General features: G+C 46.4%; 1 protein-coding gene across 4 annotated transcripts in view; it reads right to left on the bottom strand.

The window, feature by feature from the left end:
* Nucleotides 1-23111, bottom strand: part of LOC134346947 (phospholipid scramblase 2-like) — a 103445-nt gene that overhangs the window by 76043 nt on the left and 4291 nt on the right. The window contains exon 2 of one of the 4 annotated variants that reach the window (XM_063048834.1): nucleotides 18550-18631. The exons of 2 other annotated variants lie outside the window; for them this stretch is intronic. The gene's annotated coding sequence lies outside the window, so the exon portion shown is untranslated. Of the gene's footprint in view, nucleotides 1-11640; nucleotides 11796-18549; nucleotides 18632-23111 lie in introns of those variants that run through there. One more of the 4 variants, XM_063048833.1, reaches the window with a different exon arrangement.

Genomic DNA, 23111 nt, shown 5'->3' with positions numbered 1-23111 from the left:
GTGAGCTGCAGTCAGCGGCCTATGTCCTGTACACACAGTGAACGGTAGGGCACTGAGGAGTGTGGTAGAACAAAGGGATCTGGGAATACAGGCCCATAATTCATTGAAAGTGGTGTCACGGGTAGATAAAGTGGTGTCATAAAGAAAGCTTTTGGCACATTGGCCTTCATAAATCAAGGTACTGAGTACAGGAGATGGGATGTTGTGTTGAAGTTGTATAAGACATTGGTGAGGCCTAATTTGGAGTACTGTGTGCAATTTTGGTCACCTACCTACAGGAAAGATGTAAATAAGGTTGAAAGAGTACAGAGAAAATATACAAGGATGTTTCTGGGTCTGGAGCACCTGAGTTATAAGGAAAGATTAATTAGATTAGGACTTTATTCCTTGGAATGTAGAAGATTGAGGGGTAATTTGAAAAAGACGTACAAAATTATGAGGGTACAGATACGGTTTTTTTCCACTGAGGTCATATGGGTCTGCAACTGGAGGTCATGGGTTAAGGGTGAAGGATGAAAAGTCTAAGGGGAGCATGAAGGGAAATTTCTTCACTCAGAGGGTGGTGAGAGCGTGGAACAAGTAGCCAGCGAAAGTGGTGCATGTGAGCTTGATTTCAATGCTGGAGAGAAGTTTGGATAGGTACATGGATGATAGGGGAGGGGTATGGAGGGTTAATGGTCCCGGTGCAGGTCGATGGGAGTGGGCAGTTTAAATGGTTCAGCACGGATGAGATGGGCCAGTTTCTGTGCTGTACTTTTCTCTGACTATGACTCTTATTACAGGGGACTCCGGCAAGCTGCAGTTAGTGGGCTTATGTGCCGCCTGGGGTGATGGGCTTCCTATGACTATTACAGGAAATATCCTCATCAGCTTCCTCTGCTGTACCACACTCTTCCTTTGGTGTGGAGACCAGAACTGCGCACTGGCCCTAACTGTTTTCGCATGGTGAAAGCTGTGATCATTGTTCCTCAAAGTGGGCAGGTTCCCCACTGTGGGGCCATGCATGTCCCGTCAGCCAAAATTACCCCTCTCTTCAGGCAGACAGGGGAGAATTTCAAGGACATGCCTAAAAAATTCCTTCCTGAAGAAATGTAGTATCTTCCCAACTGATTCCCGGGGATACCTGTCCATCGACCACCGCATAGGTGGAACATTCCGGTTAGTACTGATACCTCAAGGCGAGGAGCACAAGAGTTGTTGAAGCCTCTCTCAGAGGTCTGTGTGAGTCTCAAGTTTGAGGCCCAGAGCCTGGGGTCCCATGACTGCAAGCTCTAGGGTCGATAACGGGGATCAAAGCCCAAAGGCCGAAGGCCAAACACTGCAAGTCCGGAAACCAGGTCCTGATGGTCAAAGCCCTGGGTCAGTGCATCTGGAAGTCAGAAGCTTGGCGTCTGCGAGTCCATGTCTCCACTGGAGGCCTGTCCAGGGATTGAAGGCCTCTCCGGGAGTGTGTGGGAGGGTGGGAGGGAGGGAGGAAAGGGGCTTGCTTTGCTGTTGGTGTTTTGTTCTTGTTGCTTGTGTGGTTCTGCTGCAAATGGTGAGCGTGCTACGTTGGTGCCAGAGTATTGACAATGGCCGGGGTCACCCGTCATGTAAAGACGCTGCCCAGAAGAAGACAATGGCAAAGCACTTCTGTAGAAAAATTAGCCAAGAGCAATCATGCTCAAGACCATGTTAATGCTTCTACAGTGTGCTTTACCATTGCCGCCTCCTGGGCAGTGTCTTTACAAGACAGGTGACCCCAGCCGTTATCAGCACTCTTCAGAGATTGTCTGCCTGGCGCCAGTGATCGCATAACCAGGACTTGTGATATTCACCAGCTGCTCATATGACCATCCAGCACCAGATCCCATGGCTTCATGTGACCCTGATCCCAGGAAGGGGGTGGGATGGCGGCTAATCAAGTGCTACACCTTGCCCAAGGGTAACCTGCAAGCCAGCAGAGGGAAGGAGCACCTTACACCTCCTTTGGTAAAGATATATCTCCACCCTGCCACCCGCTTAAATCTGTGCCCTCTAGTTTCAGACATGCCTCTTCTCATTGTTACCATCAGGGAGGAGGTACAGGAGCCTGAAGACACACACTCAATGATTCAGGAACAGCTTCTTCCCCTCTGCCATTTGATTTCTGAATGGACATTGAACCCATGAACACTACCACACAATTTCTTGGGTTTTTTTTTGAACTACTTTCATTTTTTTAAATATATTTCTTTTTGTAATTTATAGTTTTTTATTGTGATGCATTGCAGTTTACTGCTGCCACAAAACAACAGATTGCACAACATGTGCCGGTGATATTACGACTCTGATTCTGAAACAGACACTGGTTATCTATATGTCTCGGTTTTATACACCTGGATCGTAAGAATTCTCAGCCTTCTTTGCTCCAAGGGAAGAAGAACCAGCCTATTCATTCTCTCCTAAGTCCTCCAGCCCCGGTAACATCCCCGTGAATCTTCCCTGCACCCTATGGAACCTTCCACGGTGTGGTGACCAATACGCCAAGTGCAGCCTAACCCATGGCTCGTGCAACTAAGGAGGCGCTGGAGGGATTCAGGAGGTCAGGCAGCACCCACGGAGGGGAATGGACAGAGATTTGTACAATAGTAATATGATAACCCAACTCCTGCACTCCCTAACCCAGTCCATTAAGGCAAGCATGCTGCATGCTTTCCTCATCATCCCGTCCAACCCCGGTCCCATTGTCAGTGAATTCAGATTACTCCAAATTACTTCAGAAATACTCCGCATTTTTACTTGTGCCCCAAGGTCTCTCTGTTCAAAGTCGAAAGTTCAAATTGTATGTATACTATATAGAATCTTGGGATTCATCTCCTTACGGGCAGTCACCAAACAAAGAAACCCAATAGAACCCATTAAGAAAAGACCATCAAGCACCCAATGTGCAGAAAAGAAACAAACGTGCGAACAATAAAAATAAGCAAATAACATTCAGAAATGAAGTTGATGAAAGTGAGTCCACAGCCACGAGGCCAGTCATCACTGCAGCCGACTCAGGAGCCCGTTTGTTGCAGGCCACAGCCTCAGTTCAGTGCAGAAACGAGTAAGCCTCGCGGATCACGAGCTGAACCGGACCTTTTCAACCTGGCCCTGGCTTAAATGGTCCAAATTTCAGGTCGTTCCTCGCTCTCCCATCCAGGCTCTGCTGCTTCGATACACACTCGGACCCAGGCTCCACTACCTCAATTCGGCCTGTACCCAACCTTTCTAATTCAGCCAGCTGCTTCAATCAATCAAACCTCACCTCTTTCCTCAGTCTTGGGCCTGGATTTCCCTGGGCCCTGTCCTGTTCTTTTTTTTAAATAAAAACATATGTTTATTTCTTCTTCTACATTACCGTGAACCAACGCCAAGAACACTAGACACAACAAGAACTATCATAAACTAAATTAAAATGTTCCCATTCGCATCTAAGGACGCCGTTTATCTCTGTGGTGTCCAATGGTCCTGGAACATTTCGGTGGTAACCATGGACACCACCTATCGGCATCTGACTGCATATGTACAACCAAACAAGACAACATTCCTCCAGGCCACAGTGCGCCCACATGTCACACATGGCACATAAACCTAAATATTACCATAAGTGAGTTAATAAAATATAACCTTTCTCTAGATTCAAGATTGTTTGCTCTCATTCTTCAGTACATAAGAGTAAAAGAGAACAAAATGATTGTTACTCCAGATCCAATGCAGCATAAAAAACACAACAAGCATAAAGAACACAATAAATATAAATATAAAAGCAATCCAATATAAACACGATGTTCGAGTAACTGTTATAACCACAGCCCAAGGGCACTGGACAACAAAGATTTTACTTGCTAAATACTGTTGGGCGTACTTTATGGGTTTTAGGCTGCTAATTATGAAAATCACCATGAAATTTCCCTATCACACACCATTTTTGAAAAATCACCTCTATTTGCTACTTCAATTCGTAATTCAAGTCAGAATAACTGATATCAAGATTAAGGAAGGCATTTTTGTTGGTCCACAAATCAAACAGGTCATCAATGACAGGCAATTTGAAGAACTTTTAGTGGGACCGGAGAAAATCACATGGAAGGCATTCAAGGATGTTACTGAAAATTTTCTTGGCAACTACAGAGCACCAAACTACATGCAGCTGGTTGGCAACATGCTTCAAACACACAAAACCATGAAGTGCAACATGTCACTAAAGGTTCATTTTCTGCATTCCCGTTTAGACTTCCTTCCCTGCAGATCTTGGTGCTGTCAGTGACGAGCATGGTGAAAGGTTTCACCAGGACATTGTGGTCATGGAGAAACAGTGTCAGGGCAACTGGAATCCATCAGTGCTGGCTGATTATTGTTGGACTCTTAAGCAACACTTCCAAAAAAATTTGTTGTCCAGTGTTGTATCTATATAAAGTGACACTAGGTGACGGGTGGGGGTGCACGTGGTGTCCTGGGAGGGGTAGTACCTTTGGTGAAGGGGCTTGTTATGTCCATTCTGGGGCAGCTCTCCCACCTTTGGTCCCCACCGGACACTCAGCTGTCACCTGCGGCTCCAAGTAGCTGTTTGTATGTGACAGCGGCCACACCCTGATACACTGCTTCGACAGGTGGGCTAAACCAGGGGAGGGTAGCCGTCAGGCCTCACGCCCCCGAGAGATAGGGATATGCCTGTCCTAGCATGCAAATTCAGCTCCGGTGGGCTGGGTGGATGAGATCTACAGTGAGATCCAACGGCCAGGAAGGTGGTTCTACAACACTCTGTGGAGAGCAAAAGCAGGGGAGACACCATGGTCATCCACTGCAACCAAGGAAGACCCCAGTTTGTGACGTTTGTCTGTACCACTGAGGTCGAGAGACTGGAACTGCCCCAGTACGACGGATTTTCCACTTTAAAAACTCCCCCGCACAGGACTCCTCTCACGAAGGACAACCGCTATGGTGTAGGTGGGTTAATGTGTGGAGGTGTTGAACAGCCCGATGGCTTGGGCAAGTAATTGTCCCTGGGCAGTTCAGGCGTGGATGCCCTTTCCTGATGAGAGTGGGACAACCAGGGGTACCTGGGCACAGACATACCCCGGAAAGCTACCGGGCGGTCAGCACAGATCACTGCCCACCTCTAGGAACCACACATAGCTAACTTTTTATTTTTTATTTTACTTTATTAAGATAAAATGCAGAGTAGACCCTGTTGGCCCTTCTAGCTGTGCTGCCCAGCAATTCCCCGATTTAACCTCAGCCTAATCACGGGACAATTCACAATGACCAATTAACCTACAAACCGGTACGCCTTTGGACTGTGGGAGGAAACCGGAGCACCCGGAGGAAACCCACACGGTCACAGAGAGAAGGTACAAACTCCTTACAGGCAGCAGCGGGAATTGAACCCAGGTTGTCTGTTCTGTAAAGCGTTGTGCTCACCACTACGCTACCATGCTGCCCCCAACTTGGCCAGCCCGAGGAACAAGTTTACCAGGGCTGATCTGGTTTGACGTCCCGAGTGTCGCACTTCGCACTTATCTGAGTTAACTTCCATTCTGCCTGCCCCTTGCACCCTCTCCCCACCCCTGGCTATCCAGGTCTGTCTGGTATTCAAAACTTTGAGAAGATCAAGTTATTGTCTACTTGCACTGCACTTTTTTTGGTACCTTTTATACTTTATTCTACATTGTTGTTGTTTTACCTGAATGCACTGTGTAATGATCAGATCTGTAAGAAAGGCTGACAGGCTTTTCAATGTATCTCAGTACCTGTGACTATCATAAACCAATTCCAATACAATACCCAGTACTCCTCGATAACCACATTTCCGTAAGACCATAAAACACTAAGACACTAGCATAAGGCCGCTCAGCCCATCGGCTCTGCTCCATCATTTGATCAGGGCTGCTGATTTATTTTCCTTCTCAACCCCATCTTCCTGCTGTTCCGCCTCACCGCCCCCCCCCCGGTAACCTTTGACACCTTTACGAATCAAGCTTGGAGCTATTCGACAAGACCAAGGTTGTCTACAAAATCCAATACAGAGACTGCAGCAAATATTACGCCAGCCAAATTGGGAGAAGATTATTCTTGAGCATCAGCTGGCTGTGAAGCAGCGTGACCAATTCTCCCTGGTCTCCACCCATGGAGATCGAGAGGGGCACAAAATCGACTGGGCATCAGTGAAAATCGTGGCGCAAGCAAACACGCCGCATGAAAGAGAATTCCTCGAAGCATGGTTTTCCACAAACAATCCTATAAACAGACAGCAACACACATCAAAGTTGCTGGTGAACGCAGCAGGCCAGGCAGCATCTGTAGGAAGACAGGTAGACTTCGATCCTGTTTTAGAGCCGATATGGGCAAACTCCAGACCACAATGCATGAAGTTTCCCACGTAACCAGCCAGCAATGAGGCACACTGATGATGGCTCCTCGTATGGTGATGAAACGTTTACAAGTAAATTGCCAAGACTGGAGAACAACTCAACCCAACCAGACATCCTTCTGTTCTGAGGCTGTGCCCTCTGGTCCGAGACTCTCCCACTAATGGAAACATTCTCTCCATGTCCACTCTCTTGGATCTTTGTCTTCATTATTGAGTTCCAGATCTCCACCACATCATTGTCTGAAAACATCTTTCCTTATTTAGAGCACTGGACTGCACAGTATTGACCCTTCGTCCGTGACCCACACCATCCTCAGGCTACAGAAATTCCTCGTCAGCATCATCTACACTTCCTAATTGTGGCCACTGGGCTGAAGTCCCATTTGCCGATATTGTGGGGGGGGGGGTGGGTGTCACTGAGTCTATTTGCTCCACCACAGGTTCTGTTCTCTCACCCATCTATCCATCCATCTATCAGTTTATTTATTTCTTCACTTATTGCGATACAGCACGGAACACGTCCACACGGCCCTTCAAACCATGTGCCACCAGTAATCCCCCGGTTTAATCACAGCCTATGATGGGACAACTTTACAATGACCGATTAACCTACCAACTCCCAAGTCTCTGGACTGTGGGAGGAAACCTACAGGGTTATGTAGAGAAAGTACAGAATCCTTACAGGTAGTGGCAGGATTTGAACCCAGGTCACTGGTACTGTAAAGAGTTGTGCTAACCACTAAACTATCCTGCTCCATTCTGCCCTACACCCTCTTCCCATGTCACCTTTGTATCCCTGACCAAAGGGGCTAGGCAGTATAATAATTCGGCACAGGTTAGATGGGCCAAAGGGCCTGTTTCTGTGCTGTAGTACTCTTTGGCTCACCAGCAGCAACTTCATTGAAAGGTCTCATTTCCCTGCCTCATCCTACTGACCCAGGGCCTACCTGTTGACGATAAATTCTTCAGCAGTATGGGGAGACGTCCCTGTCAATGATACTTCAGGAAGTGGCTGAGGTTAGAAGACCTTGCACAAATGCCAGACAGAACAGGGAGTGGAGACATATTGGGGGTGACACATGGGAAGGAAATGGTTGTATGGAGATTTTGATAGAGGTATACAAAGTTATGAGGGGTATAGACAGGGTAAATGCAAGCAGGCTTTTTCCACTGAGGTTGGTTGGACTACACCCAGAGGTCATAGGTTAGAAGCATAGAAATATAGAAAACCTAGAGCACAATACAGGCCCTTCAGCCCACAATGCTGTACCAAACACGTCCTTACCTGAGAAATTACCTAGGGTTACCCATAGCCCTCTATTTTTCTGAGCTCCATGTACCTGTCCAGGAGTCTCTTAAAAGACCCTATCGTACCTGCCTCCACCACCGTTGCCGGCAGCCCAATCCACGCACTCACCACTCTGCGTAAAAAAACTTACCACTGACATGTCCTCTGGTGAGAGGAAACTTCTTCACTCACAGGGTCGTGAGCAAGCTGCCAACACAGGTGGTGAGCTCGGTTTCAAAGTTTAAGAGAAGTCTGGCCAGGTACATGGATGGTAGGGGTTGCAAAGCTATGGTCCCAGTGCAAGTTGAAGGGAATAGGCAGTTGAAATGGTTCAGCACAGACTAGATGGGTCAAAGGCCCCGATCCTGTGCTCTATGACTCTCTATTAGTTGGTTCTAACAGTGAGGTATAAGGTTAATAATTTAATCCTGACTATCTCCTAATTTCCATTTAACGTTTTATTTACAAGTCAGTCCCTCTGTAACAGAGCTGGGAGTGGAGCCTCAGATAAAATGCTCCAGTCTCTGAAGGAGGATTTGAACCTGCGACATTGTAGCGAGGCTGTGAGCTCCTCTACTTAACAGAGCACCGCTGAAGGTGCTGTATTTAAATGCGTGTAGCATTCAGAATAAGGTGGACGAACTCATGGCGCAATTAGAGATTGGTCGGTATGACATTGTGGGCATCACTGAGAAGGCTATAGTTGGGAGTTTAACGTCAAAGGACACACTTCGTATTGAAAGGACGGACAGGAAGGTATAGACGGTGATGTGGCTCTGTTGGCAAGAGATAGAATTATATCTTTAGGAAGAGGTGACATAGGGTCAGAGAATGTTGAATGTGGAGTTAAGAAACTGCAAGTGTGTAAAAAAAACCATTATGGGAATCATATATAGGCCTCCAAATAGTAACCAAGATATGGGGTTAAGATTGCAAAGGGAGTTGGAAAAGGCATGTAATAAAGGTAATGACACAATTGTAATGGGGGACTTCAATATGCAAGGGGATTGGGAAAATCAGGTTGGTGTCGGATCACAAGAGAGGGTATTTGTTGAATGTGTATGAGATGGTTTTTTAGAACAGCTTGTGCTTGAGCCTACTTGAAAGGTTATTTTAGATTGGGTGTTGTGTAACAACCCAGATCTTATTAGGGAGCTTAACGTAAAGGAAACCTCAGGAGGCAGTGATCATAATATGATTGAATTCATCCTGCAGTTTGAGAGGGAGAAGTATAAGTCAAGTGTAAGGGTGTATAACATAGCAAAAGTGAGTGGGAAGTTGGATGATTGGGAAGCTTTTAAAATCCAACAAAAGGCAACTAAAAGGGAAGAGATGAAATATGAGGGCAGAGTAATCAATAATATAAAGCAGGATACCAAAACTTTTTTCAGTTATATAAAGAGTAAAAGGGAGGTCAGAGATTATATTGGACCACTGGAAAATGATGCTGTTGAGGTGGTAATGGGGGACAAAGAAATGGCAGATGAGCTTAATGGGCAATTTACATCTGTCTTCACTGTGGAAGACAGTAGCAGTGTGCCAGATGTCCGTGAGTGTCAGGGAGCAGGAGTGAATGCCATTGCTATTGCAAAGGAAAAAGTGCTGGGCAAACTGAAAGGTCTTAAGGTGGATAAGTCACCTGGGTCAGTTGGACTACATCCCAGAGTCCTGAGACAGCTTGCTGAATAGATAACAGATGCATTGGTCATGATTGTTCAAGAATCACTTGATTGTGGCATGGTCCCAGAGGACTGTAAGATTGTAAATGTCACTCCAGTCTTTAAGGGAGGAAGGCAAAAGAAAGGAAATTAGAGGCCAGTTAGCCTAACCTCAGTGGTTGGGAAATGTTGGAGTCTATTATTAACGATGAGATTTTAGGGTACTTGGAGACTAATGATAAATAAGTAAAAGTCAGCATGGTTTCTGTGAAGGGAAATCTTGCCTGACAAGTCTGTTAGAGTTCTTCGAGGAAGTAACAAGTAGGGTGGACAAAGGAGAGGCAGTGGATGTCATTTGCTTGGATTTTCAGAAGGCATTGGGTAAGGTGCCACACATGAGGTGCTGAACAAGATAAATTCCTGCGGCGTTACAGGAAAGATACTGGCATGGATAGAGGAGTGGCTGACAGGCAGGAGGCAGCGAGTGAGAATAAGGGGGCCTTTTCTGGTTGGCTGCTGGTGACTAGTCATGTTCAGGACTTAGACAAATTGGAAGAACGGGAAAAAAAGCAGCAGATGGAATACAGTGTTAGGAAATGTACACATTTTGGTAAAAGGAACAATAGTGCAAACTATTATTTAAAGGGGAGAAGGTCAAGCATCAGAGGTGCACAGGGATGTAGCACTCCTCGTACAAGACTTCCAGGAGATTAATTTACAGGTTGAGTCTGGGGTAAAGAATCCAAATGAAATGTTGGCAGTCATTCCAAGGGGAATAGAATATAAAAGCAAGGAGATAATGCTGAGACTTTATAAGACACTAGTCAGCCTGCAGTTTATTGTCAAGTTTTGGGCCCCATATCTCAGAAAGGATGTGTTGTCATTGGAGAGAGTCCAGAGGAGGTTCACGAGGGTGATTCTGGGAATGAAGGGGTTAACACACGAGGAGCATTTGGCAGCCTTGGGCCTGTACTCACTGGAATTCAGGAGAATGTGAGGAGGGGTGGGAGAAATCACATTGAAACCTACCGAATGTTGAAAGGTCTAGATAGGGTGGATGTGGAGTCACTGGTTCCTATCATGGGGGGTATCCAGAACTACAGGGCACAGCCTCAACATTGAGGAATGACATTTTTTAGAACAGAGATAAGTAGAATTTTTTTTTAGCCGGAGTGTAGCGAATCAGTGGAATGCTCTGCCACAGTGTGCAAGTGGAGGCCAAATGTGTGGGTGTATTTAATGCAGAAGTCGGTCAGGGCATCAAAGGGTATGGCGAGAAGGCAGATTGGTGGAGTTGAATGGGAACTAGGATCAGTCAAGATGGAATGGCAGAGCAGACTCAATGGGCCAAATGGCCTAATTTTGCTCCTATGTCTTATGGTCTTATGATCCAGACAATCCAGAGTGTCTACTGAACAGAGCACATTCCAAAAAGTCCAGTGTCTACTGACCAGGGAATCACTCCAAACAGTCCAGTGTCTACTGAACAGAGCACATTACAAACAGTTCAGTGTCTACTGACCAGGGCACATTACAAACAGACCAGTGTCTACTGACCAGAGCACATTACAGACCAGTGTCTGGAACAAAAATCAATCTGCTGGAGGAACTCAGTGGTTCAGACAGCATCTGTGGGGTGTGGGACGCATTGTTGCAAATCCTTTTGCGAATCCCGCCCTTCCATCAGCTTTCTCTTTCTTCCAAGTTCCTCCTGAACAGGAGACCTCAGTGCTGTCAGCCGAGCCTTATCATCCTATCAACCCCTCACGCCCTCCCCGAAGTGTGGCTGCAGAATTGGTCACAGTCCCTTGGTAGTGAGCCCTCCATTGCCTTCTCAGGTTTCAACAGTATTTCCCCTCTCCGAGTTTCGGTGCCCAGAACAGCACAACTTCAGATTTATTGCCAAGGGCAAGATAGACAAGGTCACAAAACAAACATCAAAGTATGTATACATTGTACAGCCTTGAGATTTGTTCCCTAACAGGCAGCCACGAAACAAAGAAACCCAAAAGAACCCTAAAAAAAACCATCAAGCACCCAATGTGCAGAGAAATAAAATCACGCCAACAGTAAGCACAAGCAAATAGCGTTCAGAACAAAAGTGAATCCACAGTCATGAAGCCAGGCATCAGTGCAGCCAGAGAGATCGTGCCAACAATAAATGCAAACAACTACGTCCTGAACTGAAGCCCACAAACAGAGTCTGTCCCCAGACCCTCCGTACGGCGCAGAACAAAGCAGACTCCTTCATGACAGTTAGCCTTCAACAGCAAAAGCTTGGCGCTTTGCAACAATGTTAACATAAATTAAATACGACTTACACAGCAAATGAAACATGCAAGTTAGACTGAGGAAAGATCCGAGATGTCCGGGGAGAACGGACGCATTCCCGCCTCACTGTAACAACCCCGCCGCCACTTTGGATTCCGTCTCACTGGACGTAGGGAGCAGCATTCCTGTCTCCAGCTCCCGGCCAGGAAAATTCCACCCTTTGTCCCACTTGCCGCTTCTAGCGAGCTGCAGCTTAGCAGGGGGATTTTGGCTCAGAGCTCACTGTATTGAAAACATCTGTTTCCTTCTGAGGCAAACACAGGGTTTGGCCCAGTCCTCTGCACAGTGAGACTCGTTCCATGCAGCAGCCCGCAGACATGTGATTCTGCACCCGACAAAGTTACAATGACCTACGGAAGTTCACAGTGACGCCACAGAGAGCTTGGCCAACACACTAATTCGGGGGGCGGGGCGGGGGGGGGTCCACTGACTGACATTTTGTTATTTATTGTCCCTGCCTTAAACCTACAAACCCCTGGCGCCTGGGAAGCCCCTTTCTGCTCAAGTTATCAGAGTACATCGTCCACCAGTATTTCCATTCCGAGCCAGTCCTCCATTGAGTGACTGGGTGTATGGGGTGTCAGGGAGGGGTAGCACCTCTGGTGGGGGATCATGTCGAGTCCTTTTCAGGGCGGTTAGTCCACCTTTGGTCCCCACCTGGCACTCAGCTCTCACCTGTGGCTCCCCGTAGCTGTTCGCATGCGACAGCGGCCACACCCCGGGCAACAGCTTCGACAAGCTGGCTAAACCAGGTGAGGGTAGCCGACGGGTCTCAAACCCTCGGTGAGATAGGAAGTTGTCTATCCCAGCATGTGAAGACAGACTCCGGCGGATTGAGCGGACGAGACCAATGGAAGGTCCAACGTTCAAGAAGGCGGTCTCTGCAAGCGTCGTGGAACGCGTAGAGCAGGACAAGACACAGAAGACGTCCTGGTCATCCACTGCGCCTAGTCCCATCTCCAGCCGTCTCGACTCTTGTCTTGCCACTGGATCCAGATGGGAATTGGGAAGAGAGAGTGAGGCTGACGCTGCGCAACTCTCCCTCACTTAAATCCAAATCACGCGCTAGTCTCGACACCAGCATAATGGTGTCGAGCTCCTCATCGACATTGAAGATGGATGAACAACAACAACAGTAACCACTTTAGTAGCCTCCTGTACCCAGTGAAGTGGTCACTGAGTGTATGTCCATGGTCCTCTGATGCTGTAGCCCATCCACTGCAAGGTTTGACGTGTTGTGCATTCACAGATGCTCTTCTGCACCCCACTGTTGTTCTTTTCTTTTGCCCATTAAACCGCTGGCGTTAGGAGCAGTAGTAAAGGTCCTCCATCTCTGGTAGTGTTCACAGCTTCCTTCATCATGTCAGTAGCTTCCTTTCTATTATCACCACTGTCAGTCATACAAGTCCTGGGTGGACACTCGGGAATACCGTCACACTCAGATGTAGAAGGATTCTTCATTGCTATTTCCGTAACAATTTCATTTGACCAGTCAGAGTTGTTAGCCCTGAGCTGAACCCCCAAATCTGGAGGATCGGGGACCACCTTTAGTCTGACCTCTACACTTTGACCTGTCTACCAAGAGCCAAAGCATAAAACCCTGACTCCAGCCAACGTCGCCCTCCGGGTCATTGAGGCACACAAGCCTCCAAACTCTACGGCAAGGTTGTGGTCCTCCTGGAGGTCACCACTGCTGTGACATGTGGTTATTTGAGTTACTGTCGCCTTCCTGTCAGCTTGAATCAGTCTGGCCGTTCTCCTCTGACCTCTCTCGTTATTGAGACATTTCACCCACAGAACTGCTATTCACAGGATGCTCCTTTCGCATCAGAGAATGTTGTGCATGAAAATCCCAGGAGGTCAGCAGGTTCTGAGAAACTCAAACCCCCCTGTCTGGCACCAACAATCATTCCATGGTCAAAGTCACTTAGGTCATGTTTCTCCTGCATTCTGATGTTCGGTCTGAACAACTGAACCTCTTGACCACGTCTGCATGCTTTTTTTGCACGGAGTTGTTGCTACATGATTGGCTGATTAGATATTTGCATTAACAAGCAAGTGTACCTAATCAAGTGGGCACCGTGTAGAACAGCACAGCACAGTCTCTTCAGTCAACGATGTTGCGCCGAACTTGTCACCTATTCCAAAGTTAATCTAAGCACTCTCTCCTATATAGCCCTCCATTTTCCTTCACCAATGTACCTAACTAAGAGTGCCATAAGTGTTCCTAATGTATCTGCCTCTTACACCACATGCAGCAAAGCATTCACAGACTTACTGCTCTCTGTGTAAAAAGCCTACCTCTGACACTTTCCCTCAAACATCTTAAGAGAATGTCGTCCCATATTAGCTGCTGCCACCCTGGGAAAAGGCACTGGCTGTCCACTCTGTCCATGCATTTTGCCACCTCTGTCATCGCCTCTCATCCTCCTTTGCTCCAAAGAGAAAAGCCCTAGCATGCTCAACCTTCACCCAGAAGGTGCAGGGGAGGTTTACCAGGAACTTGCCTGGATGTTTCGTGAGGAAAGGTTGAGCATGCTAGGGCTTTTCTCTTTGGAGCAAAGGAGGATGAGAGGCGATGACAGAGATACCTCTCTACCAAAGGAGGTGGAAGGCACTCGTTCCCTCGGCTAGCCTGCAGGTCACCCTGGGGCAAGGTATAGCACCTGCTTAGCCCCTCCCGATCAGGGTCACGTGAATCCATGGGAACAGGTGGTGGATGGTCGTATGATCAGCCGGTGCAGATCACAAATCCTGGTTATGTGACCACTGACACCAGGCAGACAATCTCTGAAGAGTATTGGTAATGGCTAGGGTCACCCGTCTTGTAAAGTCACTGCCCAGAAGAAGGCAAAGGCAAACCACTTTTGTGAAACATTTGCCAAGAACGATCATGGTCATGGAAAGACCGTGATCACCCACGTCATGCGACACGACTCATAATGATGGTGATGATATATGTGGTAAAAATAAACCAATTACCCAGGGAGACACAATGTTCACAACATAGGTTACACCTAAATTATGCAAAGTCTTTACAAAACTAGGACAGGAAAATACAAATTTAATTGTAGTGCAAAGTCATTGCTGTACTGAGGGGTGTGCTGTTGAAGGGAAGTAGCTGTTCCTCGCAGCAATGGCGTATCCAGAAGAATGGTCTTCCTCAGGGAAGTGTGCTTGCACTGCTGTACAACATCTACACGAATGACCAACCTATAGATGATGTCACACACCATTTTACATATGCTGATGACTTGTGCATCACTGCCCAAAGCACTGATTTTAACACTGTGGAGAAAACGCTTTCTGAGGCCTTGGAGGGACTAACATCCTACTACAAAGAAAACCACCTCTGCACAAACCCATCAAAGATGCAAGTTTGTGCATTCCAGCTCAGGAACCGTGAAGCCAGACGACAGCTTAAAGTGACCTGGTGTGGAGCAACACTGACACATTGCGAGCACCCTGTCTACTGAGGAGTCACCCTTGACAGATGCCTCACTTTCAAGAGCCACATCAATACGACAAAGGCAAAAGTGAGCACACGAAACAACATCCTGAATAAGCTCACTGACACAAAATGGGGAGCAGGCTCGAAAACATTGCGAGCCAGTGCACTTGCTCTTTGCTATTCCACTGCCGAATACGCCTGCCCTGCATGGGAAAGATCTACTCATGCGAAGAAGGTGGATGCCGTTCTGAATGCAAGCTGCCGACTTATCACAGGCTGTTTAAAACCAACAAACACCAACAGCCTATATATCCTGCTGGGTATCACTCCCCCGATATAAGGAGAATGGTAGCCAGCAAGAAAGAACGAATCTATCAAACATCAGATGAGAGGCACCCTCTACATGGTCGTACACCTACACCCAGCCGCCTAAAGTCAAGGAAGAGCTTCATGAACAGTGTTGTTCCATTATAATCAACCCCATCTGAAGCCCGCATCACCTTGTGGAAAGACCAGCTCGCCAGTCTTAAACAACGCCCAACGATGGGAATCCCACCGGAGGAAAGCCTTTCCCCAGGAGCTAATTGCAACTGGGCAACCTGGAGGTGCCTTAACAGACTTAGGACTGGTGTAGGTCGTCCAAAGCTGTCACTAAGCAAATGGGGATATACAACCAGCCCGACAACTTGTGAATGTGGAACTGAGCTACAAACTATGCAACATCTCTTGCAATGCCCATCACTAGAGGAACCCTGTACTGTTGCAGATCTTGCCAAATTCAACAACAAGGCACAAAAATGTGTCCAGTTCTGGCTGGGCCATGTATAGACTGTCCGTGGACACGATAAGAAGAAGAAGAAGCTGTTCCTGAACCCGGTGGTAATGGAAAGACCAAGATCACTCATGTCATAAGACACGGCACATAACAAACGAACACTCTCTAAAGCTTCCATGTCCTTCTTGTCTTACATAGGCAAATGGCTGAAAGAAAAATGGAGGTCTATGTGGAAGGGATGAATCAGACTGATCTTGTTAAGAGGACAGCCAAAGGACATGTATGGTGCTGTACTGATCTATGTTCTATATACTAACCACTCCATCTTACGTTATCCTTCATACAGTCCCGGGGTGAGGAACCTCTGGGGTCAGAGTGGAGCACACCTAGGAGCGGGAGAGGCCGAGGAGCTTTGATGGAAGTGGACATGATCCCATTCAGGGTGGGAAGGGTTAACGGGGGAAATGAGAGGCGATCTTATAGAAACATACAAAATTATGGAAGGGATAGGTAAGATAGAGACAGGAAAGTTGTTCCCGTGGTACGTGAGACCAGAACTAGAGGACATAGCCTCAAGATTTGGGAGAGTAAATTTAGGACGGAGGAACTGCTTTTCCCAGAGTGGTGAGTCTGTGGAATTCTGTGCCCAATAAAGCAGTGGAGGCTACCTCAGTAAATATATTTAAGACAAGGTTGGATAGATTTTTGCATAGTAGGGGTAATTAAGGGTCATGGGGAAAAGGCAGGTAGGTGGAGATGAGTCCACGGCCAGATCAGCCATAATCTTATTGAATGGAGGGGTAGGCTCGATGGCTGGCTCCTGCTCCTATTTCTTATGTTCTTTGGACAGTGGTTGAGGCCGGTACACTTATAACATTTAAAAAAACAAGTCGATTGTTGTGAGTGCAGTCTTGCTGCTTTATGTTGAGGGAGCAGCATTGGTGTTGGTGATGCAAAAAGACTAAATAAAATCCTCAAAAAGGCTGGCTCCGTCCCTGGCTACAATCCGGACTCTTTTGAGTTAATGGTGGAGAGCAGATCACTAAACAAACTGTTATCCATTATGGACAATCTGACACATCCTCTCCATGACCTACTGAATAAGCAGCAGAGCCTTTCAAACAGGCTCATTCAGCTCCACGGTCACAAGGATCATTAGTGAAAATCTTTCCAACCAAATGCAAAAAACATAAACAACCGTTCGTCTCTGTGCGAGAGGAGAACACACATCATAGTTCAATAGTCTCTGTCTCATTATTTCATACATTATTATTGCACACTATTGCAGATTGGTAAATTATTATTGTGACTATTACTATTCTGTACTTTATTATCAGTTAAGTCTGCACACTGCTAAGTGTGTTTTTAAATGTTGCTGCTGTTACAAAAGAATTTCCCACTCAAGATCAATAAAGTACTTATTATTATTATTATTAGATATATAGGTTCCTTAAGGTTGCTGAGGGTGGTAATGGGGACAAACTCCCACTACCTATTAAGTGCTCTCAATGGCGTGTGTCTCAGGTAGCATCTGACAACCAAGTCCAGCTGCTGATCTTAACGTGTAGCTTAGCTGCTAAGCCCGGCAGAACTGTTCCTACTGACAGGAGAAGGGGCAAAGGTGCCTTAAAACCAGTCGCTTCGGGCAGATGGGGCTGGTCAGCCGTGGTTGGCAGCTCATCTCGGAGAAGGTAAACTCTGATCTCAAACCTCCGCTGCCTTGCGACTGTACCCACTCACTGGAAAAGGCTGCTTGGAGAAGGGGAGCTTGCTACACGGGCAACAGCTTTCTTTCCATACATATAGCGCTGGCTTGCAACATCCATGGTCGACCTTGACTAGTGGAGGGCCTCACGGAGATGGACAGGAAAGGTTTAGAGGGATATGGGCCAAATGAGAGAAATTGGACTAGATCAGGTCGACTACTTGGTCAGCATGGAAAAGCTGGGCCGAATGGCACGTTTCCATGCTCTGTTATGGAAGTTACGGCAAGGCAAGGGTTAAGTCCAGATACTGTACATTCAACCCAGGCAAGAAAGGTCTTAGAAGAGCAGAGTTTCACTTTGCACACGAGGGCACTGGGGCCACTTGGCATACGGAGGCAAGATAAGAATGCAACAGAAAGATGTACCATGAAGAGCATTCTAGCTGGCTGCCTCATCGCCTGACATTGGCAGTGGGCGGGGGGGAGCGACCTACACAGGGTCAAAGTAGGCTGCAGAGAGTTGTAAACTCAGTCAGCTCCATCATGGGCACTAGCTTCCAAAGTATCCCGGACATCTTCAAGGAACGATGCCTTAAAAAGGCAGCATCCATCATTAAGGACCCCCATCACCCAGGACATGCCCTCTTCTCATTGTTACCATCAGTGAGGAGGTACAGGAGCCTGAAGACACACACTCAACGATTCAGGAACAGCTTCTTCCTCTCTGCCATCGATTTCTGAATGGACACTGAACCCATGAACACCACCTCACTACTTTTGAATTTCTATTTTTGCCTACTTATTTAATTTAACTATTTAATATACATATACTCTGTAATTCATATATTTTCTATTATGTATTGCATTGTACTGTTGCCACAAAGACAACAAATTTCACAATATATGTCGGTGACATTAAACCTGATTCAGATGTAAGAAACACTCCAACTAAGGGACGATTACTTTACCAACTTCAGAGCCTCATCAGTTGTTCTCTTGTAGTTTCTGTTAACTTTTAACACCGACAGTATATTGTGAATGGCGATTGACCTGGAAAATAAGGAATTTGAACACACACGCTCACTTTAATACATACATCTGAACACCTGCTCGTTAATGTAAACATCCAATCGGCCAATCATGTGGCAGCAACTCGATGCATAAAAGCATGCAGGCATGGTCAAGAGGTTCAGTTGTTATTCAGACCAAACATCAGAATGGGGAAGAAATGTGATTTAGGTGACTTTGACCTCGGGATGATCGTTGGTGCCAGAAAGGGTGGTTTGATGTTCACGCACAACAATCTCTAGAGTTTACAAAGAAAGGTGCAGGAATCAAAAAGGCATCCAGTGAGCGACTGTTCTGTGGGAGAACATGCCGTGTTAATGAGAGATGTCAGAGGAGAGTGGCCAGACGAGTTCAAGCTGACTGGAAGGCCCCAGTAACTCAAATAACCACGTGTTACAACAGTGGTGTGCAGTAGAGCATCTCTGAATGCACAACACGTCGAAACTTGAAGAGGACGGGATACAGCAGCAGAAAACCATGAACATACACTCAGCGGCCACTTTATTAGGTACAGGAGGTATCTAATAAGATGGCGTCTGAGCATACACAAGTCAATATCCATAACTGCTAGTCAATTCTGTATAAAAATGCAGTATCTCTGTTCAGAATTCGTAAGTGTGGTGACAGCAGCTATGCTGCTCTCCATGTGCATGAGTAAAATAAAAGTATGGTTGATCAGCCGGAAAAATGGGCTGAAAAATGGCAGATGGAATTTAATGTAGGCAAGTGTGAGGTGTTTTACTTCAGTAGAACCAACCAGTGAACAGTAGGGCACTGAGGAGTGTGGTAGAAAAAAGGGATCTGGGAATACAGATCCATAATTCACTGGAAGCGGCGTTACAGGTAGATAGGGTCATAAATAAAGCTTTTGGCACATTGGCCTTCGTAAATCAAAGTATTGTGTACAAGAGTTGGGATGTTTTGTTGAAGTTGTATAAGACATCAGTGAGGCCTAATTTAGAGTATTGTGTTCAGGTTTGGTCACCTACCTACAGGAAAGATGTAAATAAGATCGAAAGAGTGCAGAGAAAATTTACAAAGATGTTGCTTTGTCTGGAGGACCTGAGTTATAAGGAAAGACTGAATAGCTTAGGACTTTATTTCTTGCAATGTATGAGATTGAGGGGAGATTTGATAGAGGTATACAAAATTATGAGAGGTATAGATAGGATAAATGCAAACAGGCTTTTTCCACTGAGGATGGAAGGGACTACAGCTGGAGGTCATGGGCAAAGGTGAAAGATTCAACATTTAAGGGGAACATGAGGGGAAACTTCTTCACTCAGAGGGTGGTGAGAGTGTGGAATGAGTTGCTAGCGCGTGGTTCATGTGAGCTCGATTTCAATGTTTATGAGAGGTTTGGATAGATACATGGATGGTAGAGGTATGGAGGGCTATGGTTCCGGTGCAGGTCGATGGGATCATGTAGCTTAAATGGCTCAGCATGGTCTAGATGGGCTGAAGGACCTGTTTTTGTGCTGTACTTCTCTACGACCCTATGAGTAATGAGTGTGAGTTTTCAGAACCCAATTAATCAGCGATGACACTGTGACCTAAAACTTTAAGGAAGCTTGTCTCAAAAACCAAAATACCAGTAAAGACAACTGACAAAAGCAATGTGGTGTACAGGAGCACCTGTAGAGACTGCAGCAAGTACTATGTCGGCCAGACAGGATGTAAACTCTACCCTCATTTACTGGAACACAATCTGGCGGTACAAAGACACGATCCACTGTTGCTGATCTCAGTTCATGAAGACCAACAAGCTCACCACTTTAACTGGGACACCACAGATGCAGGCAAACACAAAGCAGGGACAAGAATTTTTAGAAGCATGGCTCTCTTCCGATAACTGTGTAAACAAACATATTAAATTAGACACCATCTATGAACCACTGAGGGTTAAAGAAATGCGAGCCAATAGAATTCAAAGGTCAACTGAAGGGGTAGCCAATCAGGACCGAGGCAAGTGAATTGGGGGGGGGGGGGTGACTATATAAACACAAGCACTCCCAGAGAGAAACACGAACAACTGCGCTCTGACGATGTCACCTCGACTTGTGATGAAAAACGTCTGCAATCTAACTGCCCAGCTCGTCGAGCACTACAACATCAAACACCTCAACCTGAGCTACCGATATTACATACACCACCATTCTAATTAACCGTTTCCACCTCCACAGATGCTACCCCATCTGAGTGTTTCTTTAAATTTTGTCTCACCTTTTTATTCATTTTCACTCCTGAGAGACACTTTGGTAAATCTCTTGAATGTTGTATAAGAGGAACAAAAACAGAAAAAAAGCAGGAAACACTCAGCTAGTTGGGCAGCGCCTGTACCAGGAGAAACCTTTCCTCAGATTACCTACAGTTCTAAAGAGAACAAGAAATTGGGGGCAGGAAATGGCCCTCAAATCACTTGGCAATTTCTTTGGTCTTCTTTATTTTGCAAATGAAGTTATCTTTAAGCATGTGATTAGGCAGCGCTTAGGCAGAGGATTACCAAGGACAGGCTCCCAGCTTCTGATGAGGCTTTCAGTATTCTGGTGGTCGATCAGAATCAGATTTACCATCACTGACATCGTGAAATATGTTGCTTTGCCAAAGCAGTACAACGCAAGGTATAAAGAGCATTATCATAAGTTATAAATATAAATAAATAGTGTAAAATGCAAAGTTCAAAGTTCAAAATACATTCATTATGGAAGTATGTATAAGTTACACAACCTTGAGATTTGTCTGCTTACAGGCAGCCACAAAACAAGAAACTTGACAGAATCCAGTAAAAAGAGACCAACAAACACCGAATGCGCACAGAGAGAGAGAGAGAGAGAGAGAACAAAAGAGAAAACACAGATCGTGCAAATAATAAAAGCATTCAGAATGGAAGTGGGCCCACAGACCCGAAGCCTCAGTTCATCACACGGGCAGCCAGAGCAGCACACAGCCTTGGCCTCAGTGCCGCGGAGAGTGGAGTAAATGTCTCGGAGCAGCGCGCAAAACCGGCTCATCCCTCGCCCCATGATCAGCATTCATGATCAAAGTGCCCGTCTCCTACAGCCGAGACACTTGGATCACCAGAGACTTGGCATACCAGCCATAAAAGATGGAGATGGGTACAGGAGAATCAAAGATGTCAACGCTCTGGAGTTGCGCAGGCCAGGATCTAAGGCGGCAATGCTCAAAGATTCCAGAGGCTGTATGTGCCTTGATCAAAGATGGCCGTACACCAGCGCTTGGAGATCATAAGATACAGAAGTGGAATTATGACCTTCAGCCCATTGAGTGTGCTTCACCATTCAATTATGGCCAATATCTTTTCAACTCCATTCTCCAGGCAACCCTCAACCCTTCTATTAATCGTGAACCTATTAGTCTCTGCCTTAAACGCCGCTAATGACTTGGCCTCCACAGCCATCTGTGATAATGGATTCCACAGATTGACCACCCTCTGGTTGAAGAATTCCCTCCTGATCTCAGGTCTAAAGGGATGCTCCATTATTCTGATGCTTTATGAGGCATTGGTGAGGCCTCACCTGGAGTACTGTGAGCAGTTTTGGGACCCTTATCTGAGAAAGGATGTGCTGACATTGCAGAGGGGTTCAAAGAAAGTTCTTTGATGAAATAGCATTTTCATGATGAAATAGCAGAGCAGACTCAATGGACTAAAAGGCCTAATTCTGCTTCTCTATGTTATGATCTTATGGCTGTGTCCCCTAATCCCAGACTCTTCTACTGATTCTCCCCACTTTCACTCAGTCCAGGCCTTTCAGCATCTCGTAGCCTTCAGTAAGATCCCTCCCTTCGTCCTTCTGAACTCAGCTGACTACAGGCCCAGAGAAATCACACACTACTCATACATTAACCCTTTCATTGCTGGAATCATTCTTGTAAACCACCTCTAGACCATCTCTTAGGCCAGCACATCCCTTCTTTGGATATGGGGTCCAAAATTGCTCACAATATTCTAAATGTGGTCTGACCAATGTCTTATAAAGACTCAGTGGACTCTGCCTGCAACTTTCGCTGTCTCGGTGAAGCAGCCAACATAATCAAAGACCCCACCCATCCCGGACATTCTCTCCTCTCTGCTCTTCCAAAGGGCAGAAGATACCAAAGCCACAAACCACCAGGTTCAAGGACAGGTTCTACCCTGACTCACGACCCAAGGAAGGGGAACACTCTGGTCGCAAAGACGAGTACGATCATCAGTCTCTTGAATGACCTCCCACACATCTTGATGTATGAGTGGACATCATCAGTAACCTGTCCTGATCCAGCGTCAGGACCGAGAAAGCTCACCACCCCCTCCACTTCTTCAGGAGGCTGCAGAAATTTGGTATGTCCCAATTAACCCTTACCCGTTTTTATCACTGCTTTGGGCCTGGATGTATTGGGCCTGGATGCATTCGGTCTGGATACATTGGGTCTGGATGCATTGGGCCTGGATGCATTGGGCCTG

The sequence above is a fragment of the Mobula hypostoma genome, chromosome 5, assembly GCF_963921235.1.
Source record: "Mobula hypostoma chromosome 5, sMobHyp1.1, whole genome shotgun sequence".
Classification (NCBI taxonomy): domain Eukaryota; kingdom Metazoa; phylum Chordata; class Chondrichthyes; order Myliobatiformes; family Myliobatidae; genus Mobula; species Mobula hypostoma.
The sequence above is the reverse complement of the archived record's forward strand: the minus strand, read 5'-3'. Positions and strand labels throughout refer to the sequence as shown.